Genomic DNA, 10,308 nt, shown 5'->3' with positions numbered 1-10,308 from the left:
GAAGTACCTAAAAGAATTCAACACTTTTCATGATAAGAGCAGGGATTAATATTGTGGTGGATGTTTGAGAGAAAAACATTAAAAGCGAAATTTGTAAATTAACATCTTTACATCAACATATTAAACATTTCCAAGTCAGTCTGATTGGGTCTCCTGTCCAGGAAGAAAGATAAATGTCTATTTCTGTTAAATCATAGCTTTTCCAAATTTTTGTTTTTAATTCGGTGACGTAAATTGTGTATGTGTTTTTCTACACTTGTGAATAAGTGCTGCATTTCCAACATGTTGCATGGGGGGGTGGTGTGCTGCTTCAACAAGACAACGGCCACGATTTTACTGACATCGGCGGGCAACATCAGTGGCGGGTCCCGACCTTGCTGTTGCCTTCAGCCTGGCCTCTAAAATGAATTTCCCCCGATTAGGCTTGTTAAGCTCGCACAGTGCATTTCCTGGCCAATTAGAGGAAGCAGGTCTGGCGATATCATTTGATGACGTGTCATCAGTCGGTTTCCTTAAAGGGACCATGACCAACTTTATTTTGACATTTGTGCTATCAGTGCTCTGCAGCATTGAGGTGCTGCAAACACTGACAAGCACTGCATAGAGGTGCAGGGCTGCACCCAGGTTCTCCCATGACTCCCTCTATGTGCTTATGGAGGGAGTCACAGCACACAGGGAGGTTCTCTTCCCTTGCCTTGGGTGCACCTTGAGTATTGTGTGCAGTTTTGGTCACCTTACCTGAGGAAGGACGTTCTTGCCATGAAGGGAGTGCAGCGAAGATTCACCAGGCTGATACCTGGGATGGCAGGAATGACGTACGAGGAGAGATTGTGTCAATTGGGCTTATACTCACTGGAGTTTAGAAGATTGAGAGGGGATCTCATCGAAACCTATAAAATTCTGGCAGGTCTGGACAGACTAGATGCAGAAAGGATGTTTCTTATGGCCGGGGAGTCCAGAACCAGGGGTCATAGTCTAAGGATAAGGGGTAAGCCATTTAGGACTGAAATGAGGAATTTCTTCACCCAGAGAGTGGTGAACCTGTGGAATTCTCTGCCACAGAGGGCGGTGGAGGCTAGTTCATTAAATATATTCAAGAAAGAGTTGGATATATTTCTTAAGGCTAAAGGGATCAAGGGATATGGGGAGAAGGCAGGCAGGGCAGGGAATTTGGATGATCAGCCATGATCTCATTGAATGGCGGAGCAGGCTCGAAGGGCCGAATGGCCTACTCCTGCTCCTATCTTCTATGTTTCTATGGAAGAGACCTCCCAGGAGATTAACACAGCCTGGTTGCACATTGCAGAGGGGGGCACAAGCAGGGATGTGGTCAGGAGGACCTGGATGCAGTGTCGCAAACCTTTCAATGATCTCAGTAGATAACAAAATATTAGTCCAAAGTCACATTCAACCTCATCCTGCTGTGCCTCTCATCACATCCCCATCACTCGCCTTCCCAAACCTACTCCTGCACATCCTTATTCACACCAACTTACCTTGCACCTCCACCCATCCCTCCCTATCTACATTATCATATCCCCATCTCACTAGCCACCCCTCACACTCACCCTCATCCTAGTCCAGTCATACCAACTAACAACACACAAGGGTGGGCACTTGGGGGTTTTATGCAATGTTCATTTAAAGTTTCTGTTAATGTGATGTCAAACATTGAAATCCTTCTTTTCAACACTTTGCGTTCTTGGACAGATTTGTGTGCACCTTTGGAAGTGGCTTAATGAGTTTCAGTGAATGGTGAGACGTAACGATATCCCCCGCAATGGTGATGAGTGTGAAAGTAATGGTTTGGGCATTGTAGGGATGCTTTATGGTGTTGGTGTGGGGTGGTGCCCACCTGACGCATCATGTGGCAGCCAGGGTGCAGAGCGTCAAGTGAAGTAAATGTGGCCATGGTGAGGCCATCCTTGGCCTCCCGGGCAGCAATGTGGTCAGGTGCTGATGCCCTGTGTCCTGTGCAGCATCAGTTGATTGCGGAGAAGGTTGGTGTTGTTGTTGGTGCTGCTGGTGTGCCTGGTGCTGCTGGTTTGGGGGCTGATCGTGCTGGGATTCTGAGGACCAAGATGAGAGAGTATAAAGGTCACCCATGCTGATGGAATAGATGGCAGGTGAAGTAGAGAGGACAGAAGTGATCTGTCAATGGCGAGAGAGGTAATGAGGTCAGACTGGATGGAAACTTGCGTAAAGTCTTACAGCATGGTGAATCTGTTGTGGAAATGCAGTGAGGAAGGGCTTGTGGCTGAGGGCAGATATCTCTGTAAGGTGGGAGCTTTTACTTTACAATTGACACTGTCAACTCAACAGCTGATTCAATGGCCACTGAACTCCTGCCTCAGCTTAACAGACGTGATCCCCGAGCAACGAGGACCCCGTGGGCGAGCACATAAAATCAAAAGCTGAGCTCAAATGTTTTCTTAATCATCTCTAAACAAGGTCATAATGACCTGAATTGGGTCCCCCGTCGCTGCGTGTTAAGTCTGCTCAGCACTGACAGACCCGACATCAGGGAAGGGCACGTGGCGTCGGGTTCACAGCAGGGTCCCGACCCGCTGGGGGAAAGAAACACTTTCCCAACTGAGCCGCCACCGATCGCGCCTGCTGACCCCTCAGAAAATCCAGCCCAATGTTTATTAATGGAAGTGATTGAAGTTGAAAATATGGATAACCATTCTTGTTCAGTTCTTTTTAATACTGCGAACTAAAGAACTACAGCACTTTATATTTGTTGGTTGTCTGGTTGCATTGTGAATAATATTTGAATAACTTATGTGGACGTACAGCACGTCAGTGCCATAGGAAAGCCATTGCTACTACTGTAGTGACATGAGGGATGGGCTAATACATTGAAAACTTTAAAATTAATACTAATTGCATGAATAGATATGCCTCTTTCAGCTCACCTTGGGCTTTTGGATTGTTGTCGATGCATAACCGTGTAACTGAGTGACGTTTCTGTAGTGTTAATGCATTATTATGCAGTTCTTTTATATCCCAGTCATTTCTGACAAGTAATTATTTTATAAAAATAGAATTTACACATGGCAATCTAAAAGCTTTTAATTAATTTTACCATAAACAAACTTGCAGAATGGACATGTAAATGGCAAATGAATTTCAATATAGATGAGTGTGAGGTTGTGCATTTTGGTAGGAGGAATAAGGAGACTACTCCTTGGAAAATAGGGGGGAAACAATTCGATATCGGTATTTTGGGGCGCTAACATCACGCCTTTAAATAGCACTCCTGCAGCTCCCAGCTGACTGCAAATCGCCTCCTCTCCTTGTCGTTCCTAACGGCAGGTGCTGAGGCAGAGGGCGGAAATGAATTTCTGGTCTGTGGCGCTACTGGGGCGATGCATGGCTGGATGACATCACAATCTCCGGGCGCAGGAGATCGTGGCGGTAGTGTTTAGTGCCCCGCAAACCGGCAGGTGAATTTTGCTGGTGGCGCTAACATCGCCATGCCCGGGCGATAAGTCGTTAGCGCCCCATTAGCGCCCCCCAGAGGTGCTAGTGGGAGGCGTTAAACAACTGAATTTCTCCCCCTAAGAGTCTAAATGGAGTAGAGGTGCAAGGGAATCTAGGAGTTTAGATTCACAAATCATTAAAAGTAGCTACACTGGTTAAAAAATCTATAAAATTGCAAATAAAGCACTGGGGTTCATTTGTAGAGGAATAGAATTCAAAAGCAGAGAAGTTATGTTAAACTTTTATAGAACCTTGTCTGACTGTCTCATGATTTGAGACGATGGAGTGGCAATATGGCAATGTATGCTTTTAAGTGGTGGCTGTTGCTGCCGTTGTTGTTGCAGAAGTTGCCCACGGACAAAAAGGTCGAGCTCAAAGGTCGAGCTAAAAGGAATTCGTGGCCCGCTCAGTACAAGAAAAAATTAGAGGGAACATTGCTCACAGGTGAAAATTCCAGCCATTATGTTTCTCATTCTCACTATAATTTAGAGTTTACCATGGAAGGGAATGATCATGGGCCGCAATTTGCGACCCCCACGGGTGCGTACGGGGTGCGCACATGCCCGTAGGGGCTGCGCAAGTTCCAGATTTAGACATGCAATCCACCACATTCCTGGGAAAAGGGCCTCTGCGGGCAAAGAGTTGCATTCTTTGCCCAACTTCCGTCCGCTGAATGCCCGTGAAATTCTTACGCCTGGTAAAAGCAGGCTCAGTGGGTAACACACTCGCCTCTGAGTCATAAGGTTGTGGGTTCAAGTCCCACTCCAGGGACTTGATCACAGAAAGCTAGGCTGACATTCCAGTGCAGTGCTGAGGGAGTGCTGCACTGTCAGAGGTGCTGTCTTTCAGATGAGACGTTAAACCAAAGCACCATCTTCTCTTTCAGGTGGGCATAAAAGATCCTATGGCACTATTTTGAAGAAGAGCAAGGGAGTTATCCCTGGTGTCCTGGCCAATATTTATCCCTCAATCAACATAACAAAAACAGATTATCTGGTCATTATCACATTGCTGTTTGTGGGAGCTTGCTGTGCGCAAATTGGCTGCTGCGTTTCCCACATTACAACAGTGACCACATTCCAAAACAATACTACTTGTAAAGCTGTAAAGCGCTTTGAGACATCCGGTGGTCATGATAGGCGCTATATAAATGTAAGTCTTTCTTTCTTTTATGTGTTTGTGTATTTTTTAAGTGATTCTCGTTCATACTTATGGGGATTCCGTTTGTACGGAACTCCCATAATTATGAATGGGGATTCCCTTCTTTTATTGGTTGGGCCGGCCCACGTGATCCATGGGGTGCTTGCGAACTGCATGCGCCCCTGAGATACGTGGGCCTCTACCCACGGGTACCCGGAGAGGCCCAGGAGTGCGAATCTCCGTACCTCCCGGACCACCAGGTAAATTCGTAGATTGCCTCCGGCCGTAAATTTTGGGCCCATATGTATTTTCAAGAATAGCTTTACATTCTTTGGCCTATTGTATCATTGGCTGTTCAGGGACCATAACTGGTTCATCTTCAGAAATATTTGCTAAAAGAGAAGGTAAACGTAAGGGTATTTTTAATATTAAATATAAACTTAAAGAAGATAAGTATAGAGGGGTATATCAGCTTGTGCTATAGAATCTGGCTATAGCTGGAGACTCTAAGGGTGCATTCACACTTAAACTGTAGTGTCAGTGCAAAAAGGCTTGGCTTCAACACCGATTCTCTAGTGACTGTGTAAATGCAGCTTGAGTCTACCGTCAGTGTGCGACCTGATGCCAAAACCAAGCTAAGTACGAAACCCTGGTGGAGTTAGTGTCCCTCCATTTGTCTGGGAGTCAGTGATCTCAGCTTTGTACTGATGCTGAACTTGAGGAGCATGAATGCACCCTAAAACTGTCAGGTGACAGCTGAAAGATTCAAAGTGCCATTTTATAGCTATACCTCCTCTATTAACCATTTTATTTTTCTCTCTGGGCTGCATATTTTCTGCCGTTAAAAATTAAATGGGGTCTATCTGTTTCTGGCAGTCTTCAATTGGCTGCTGAGAGGTGCTTGATAGGAGCTCAGCTTCCAACTAGTAACATGGTTATACAGCAGAGCGGTGGATTAAATCTGTTCCCCGCCATTCTGAGGCTCTGTGCAATGTTCCACTGCACTGCAAAATTGCAGTAACTGATAGAATGTATTTTTTTTAATTGATACTTCAATCAATACACATCTTCAAAAATCAAAAATAAGTATCAATGTACAAATTGCTACACTAAAAATCACATGCTAGGGTTGTTCTGCATTCCTTGTACAATATTACACAATGGATACATTTATGTTATCAATAAACAGGTAAATGCTGAATATTACTGAAGTGGGGAATATTAATTAGTGCTTTGGCTTAGCTTAGAAAGACGGGTAGAACACCTCTTGTCCTTTGGCTCGTGCTGATTACTGAAACACAATTTCAAAATGTTTGCAGACTAAAAAACTAATTTTTACTACAATATTAGAGTTTTATAATATTGCAATATAAATTACCTTTGTAACACGAAACTACCATGCACAGTGTGAAATTGGTGAAGGATAATATTTCTTGTCTCATCTGTTTTACAGTTTGACTGTGTGGATGTCACACATAATGATGCTGCATTATAATAAAGTAATTCTTTCTAAATAAACTTGCTGCTAAATGGGAAAATTGCCAAAGAACCAATGAACACTGATCTAAATTAATTCTGCCTTTTTACACAATCACAGGGACCAGCTCATAATAACCCCATTCCAGAATCAGTGTTATTATAGTTTCACTGGAATCATTTGTTGGTTTTAATGCATACGTTCAGGGCCGCTTCACAAAGATACAAACTGATTCCTAAATTGCTGTGCACAGCAGCAATGAACTCGGAAGTCATTTTGATTTCCAAATTGATCTGAGTTGAGCCAATCTATCTGGATGTATTTGAATTTACCCACTCCTACACTACCTCATCCTTTCCCAGGATCTCAAACCTGAACAACTCTTTACCTTCCACTCTCTTTTCCTCCTGCAACCTTCTAAGGGTGCTTTTACACTGCAAATTGAGTGTAGGTGCAAAGAGCTTTTGGCTTTGCACAGATGGTAAAATTGTATAGTGTTTATGTTACTGGACTAGTAATCCAAAGAACGGGAGTTCTCAAATCCCACCCGGGTAGTTTGAGAATTTGAAATCATTTTCAAACCTCTGGAAATAAAAACTGCTATCAGTAAAAGTGACCATGAAACTGTCTGATTGTTGTAAAAACCCAACTGGTTCACTAAAACCCTCTAGGGAAGGAAACCTACCATCCTTATCCGGTCTGGCCCACCACCTTTTCAGGGGTGGACAATAAATGCTGGCCTCGCGTGCGATGCCCACATCCCAAGAATTCATAATTTTTTTTAAACGTGGGGGGAAGATTAGGTTGATTTGTGCCTCTCGTTAGCACCCCGGAGGGCGCTAATGGGGCGCAAATCCCCTAGCGCCCAGGCATGGCGCTGCTAACGCCTCCCAAGAAATTCAGCGGGATGTTAGCAGCGGCTGTAGCTGGTAGCGCCCTGCGGCGCTGCGCCACTGGCAATGACGTCATTGCTGTACACAGCAGCGCCACGGCCGCAAACTTTGCTTGCGCACCCTGACCTATCGCCAGGCGATAGGTCCGACAGGGTCAGGCTGGATTTTTTGCAGCGGCGGCGGTAGTAAAAGGGGCAAGTGTCGGGCAGCCATTTTTTGGGGGGCTGGCTGCCAGCACCTGCCCCCTTCCCCTTTTTTTCTCGGGGAGCTAGCCGCGATCGCTCAGCCCGGCACTCCTCTTAAGTGCCGGGCTGTTTTCATGGCATCCCGCTCCCCGGTGGTCTAGCGGGGCCCCGGTGCGAGCAGCGCTAGGTCCCTCCCCTTTAATCAGAGGAGGAGGTCTGCAATGATGCGGCGCTATGTGCCGACGCATGTGGTGCTGTTGCACGTAGCACCGTGAAATTCACTGGTAGCACCCAAGAAGGAGGTGGAGTGCTTCCAGTAGCACCCCGCCTCCTCCTTGAGGTGCTACTAATGAATTTCCAGTGGAGGGGCACTAACTTTTTAGGGGTGCTAAAATTAGCACCCACGCGACGTTAGTGTCCCAAAAGGGGCGCCACCCAATTTTTCCCCCGTGGGTTTTAAAGACCCAATCTGACTGATGAGGTGAAGTGGGGTGTGATTCACTCTATTTCTTTCCAGTGACAGTTTTGGCCCTGACTCCAGATTCAGACTGCATTTACTGTACCTGCAGCATTATTGCAAAGCCAAACTGCTTCATACTGATGTTCCGTTGTATTAAGAATGCACCTTAATAGCCATGAGTGGCTCCACTTAGCCATTACTTGTTGATGTCCCTGTCTTCTGTCCAATATTGGTGGTGTTCTGCACCAAGGGCCCTACCCCATGGTTCCTCAATAACAACAGTAGCTTTTTTATTCAGATCCATTTAAACTTTCGTTAACATGTTCTGGCTATTTTGGGCAGTGCAGCTTTGTGAATTTGAATGCGGTTGGCTCAAAATGTGGCTCAAAAATCCCACGGTTGTATCAGACAAACAATTTGAGTGTGAAGGAATCAAAATTTGCGATTCAGAGCAAAAAATGGTGTTCCCTATCTGAATCTGACACATAGGCCTAGAAATTCAGTTAAGGCCCGCCAGCAGGCTAACGCCCAAAAGTTAGCGCTGCGCGCAGAGCCAGGTGCGCCCGTCAGATATTCGGCTTTTGCGCCTCAAGTCGGAACCGGGCGCTATTCCAGGGTGTGCCCGCCCCCGCTTGGGGCGCTGAAACTGAATTTCTGCGCTGTAGGCCCCGCTGCGCCACCCGCTGCGGAGCGGCAGGCTGCGGTACTGCAGGCCTCCTCCTTCTCTTAAGGGGGAGGTGCCTGCAACAGTGAGATTGCCGCTGGATTGTGCCGGCAAATGAGCCCGGCACCACGGAGAAGTGCCGGGCTCGCGGAAAGCAGCCGGCAATGCTGCCGGGGGGGGAGGTGGAGGAGGCCGGGGAAGGAGGTGCGGGCAGGCCGCCGCCAAAAAAGCGGCCGGCCGCACCTCCACCTTAAAGCGCCCCAGTAGCGCAGCAGTACGGCCCCGTTTTTCAATCGCTGTTTGCGGCCGCTGCAGAAGAGGCGGCCGCAACTAAATATGGGGTTTGGGCCGGAAGCGGGGCGGAACCGGGGCACTGCGCACACCAATGACGTCATCGGTGTCGGCGCAGCGCTACCGGCTACCGCCGCCATTACCGCAGCGCTGAATATCAGCGCACCCTCTTACACTGCCGCAGAAACCCTATTTGGGTGGTAACTGGGCGCAAAGCCCACTGAATTTCTAGCCCATACACCCTTAATTTCAATGGGTACATTTTATGCCAATAGGTCATGCAAAAGAACCTGTAATTTTAAAGAGTTAATGCCTTTAAATTCGGATGCGCTGATTTTTGGGTGCACAGGGTACGATCCCAGTGTTTGAACAGTGAGGCCCGAGGCACCCCCAATATTAGGCCTTGGGCTTCATTTCCACAGAGCCAGAGAGCTGCACAAAGGAGCCAGTGAATCATTGTTGAAAATCAGGTTGGAGGAGAGTGGCCCACATGCTTTTAATGAGGGGTCATATTGAGCACTCCTGCTCCTCCCGGCTCCACATTGACATGAGTATGGGGGCACTCGAAAATCAAAAACAGGTCCTGCAGGACACACAGGACCCTAATTTAAATGAATGATTCTGCACTTTAAATGTTGCTGGCCTGCGCTCCTGTCGCCAGTGCATCTACATTATCCAATATGGCGGGCAGCTCATTTCCAGGCGGAAATGTGTGCGCGCCTCCCACCTGCCATATTGGGAGCTTAGTAGGCTGGTTAGCACATGAAAAATAGGCACTACATGGCCAATTTTCTAGACCAATATCACTCAAACTCAAAATCAAATCTAATCAAAACTATCTTTTATATGCAATCCCTCTGTCCATTGTTCAGCTGAGGATTTGGAAATGAATAATCCTTCCCAAATTCAGGAAATTAATACCAAATTCAAAACTGGAGATGGAGAAAATAAATCAGTACAATAATATTCTTTCCCTAAGTAATGATTAGTGCTATTGACACCTAGTGGCTGAATACAAATACTGCTGCAATTCCTTTGTTAATATATTGACAGGCTGTGACAGCAAAATCAGAATTGGCATTTCTGGAGTGTATGAGTGGTATGTCATCCATTCAATAGTCACTTGATCCAATTGCTAATACTGTCTTGGTGTCATAAATATCAGCAAATGCAGTAAAGTTATCTCCAATGATTAAACTAAGAGCATAACATTTGTTCTATAGACACTCTAATCCATACCCCAAGAAAAAGGGCTCCAGTTGAAGAAACTGTGACTATGTTGTGAAGACTGGTGATAGGCATGCCGATGCACATTAATTATCACTCAGTTTTGACTTAAAGGCCAGGGAGATTGAAAAAAAGTGAAACCATCTCACTAAAGGGTAATGACTCCCTGTCTTTAAATATCCAGAATTTTTGCTCAAAGAGCACTGCTGAGTATTTTAAAATAACTTGTGATGCTGTAAACAGCATGCATTGATTTGTGGCTGTCTGTCACGCCTGAGGCATTGCCCAGGTGTTCGTGACACGCCCATGGCAAAGCTAGAAAATTCAGAGTATTACACCATTCTGTCAGTGACAAATTACCCCCTGAGTTATTATTGTTCATTATGAATAATGTAATTATGAAGTCAAGAATATAATTACTTTTTATGGAGGTATGATTTATAACACAAATAACAAAGCTGTTGTTGCAAAATCAACACAGTAGC

This window comes from Somniosus microcephalus, chromosome 5 (assembly GCF_052327205.1).
Source record: "Somniosus microcephalus isolate GS21.2 chromosome 5, FLI_Smic_1.0, whole genome shotgun sequence".
NCBI classification, from domain to species: domain Eukaryota; kingdom Metazoa; phylum Chordata; class Chondrichthyes; order Squaliformes; family Somniosidae; genus Somniosus; species Somniosus microcephalus.
Note: the sequence above shows the minus strand (reverse complement) of the source record.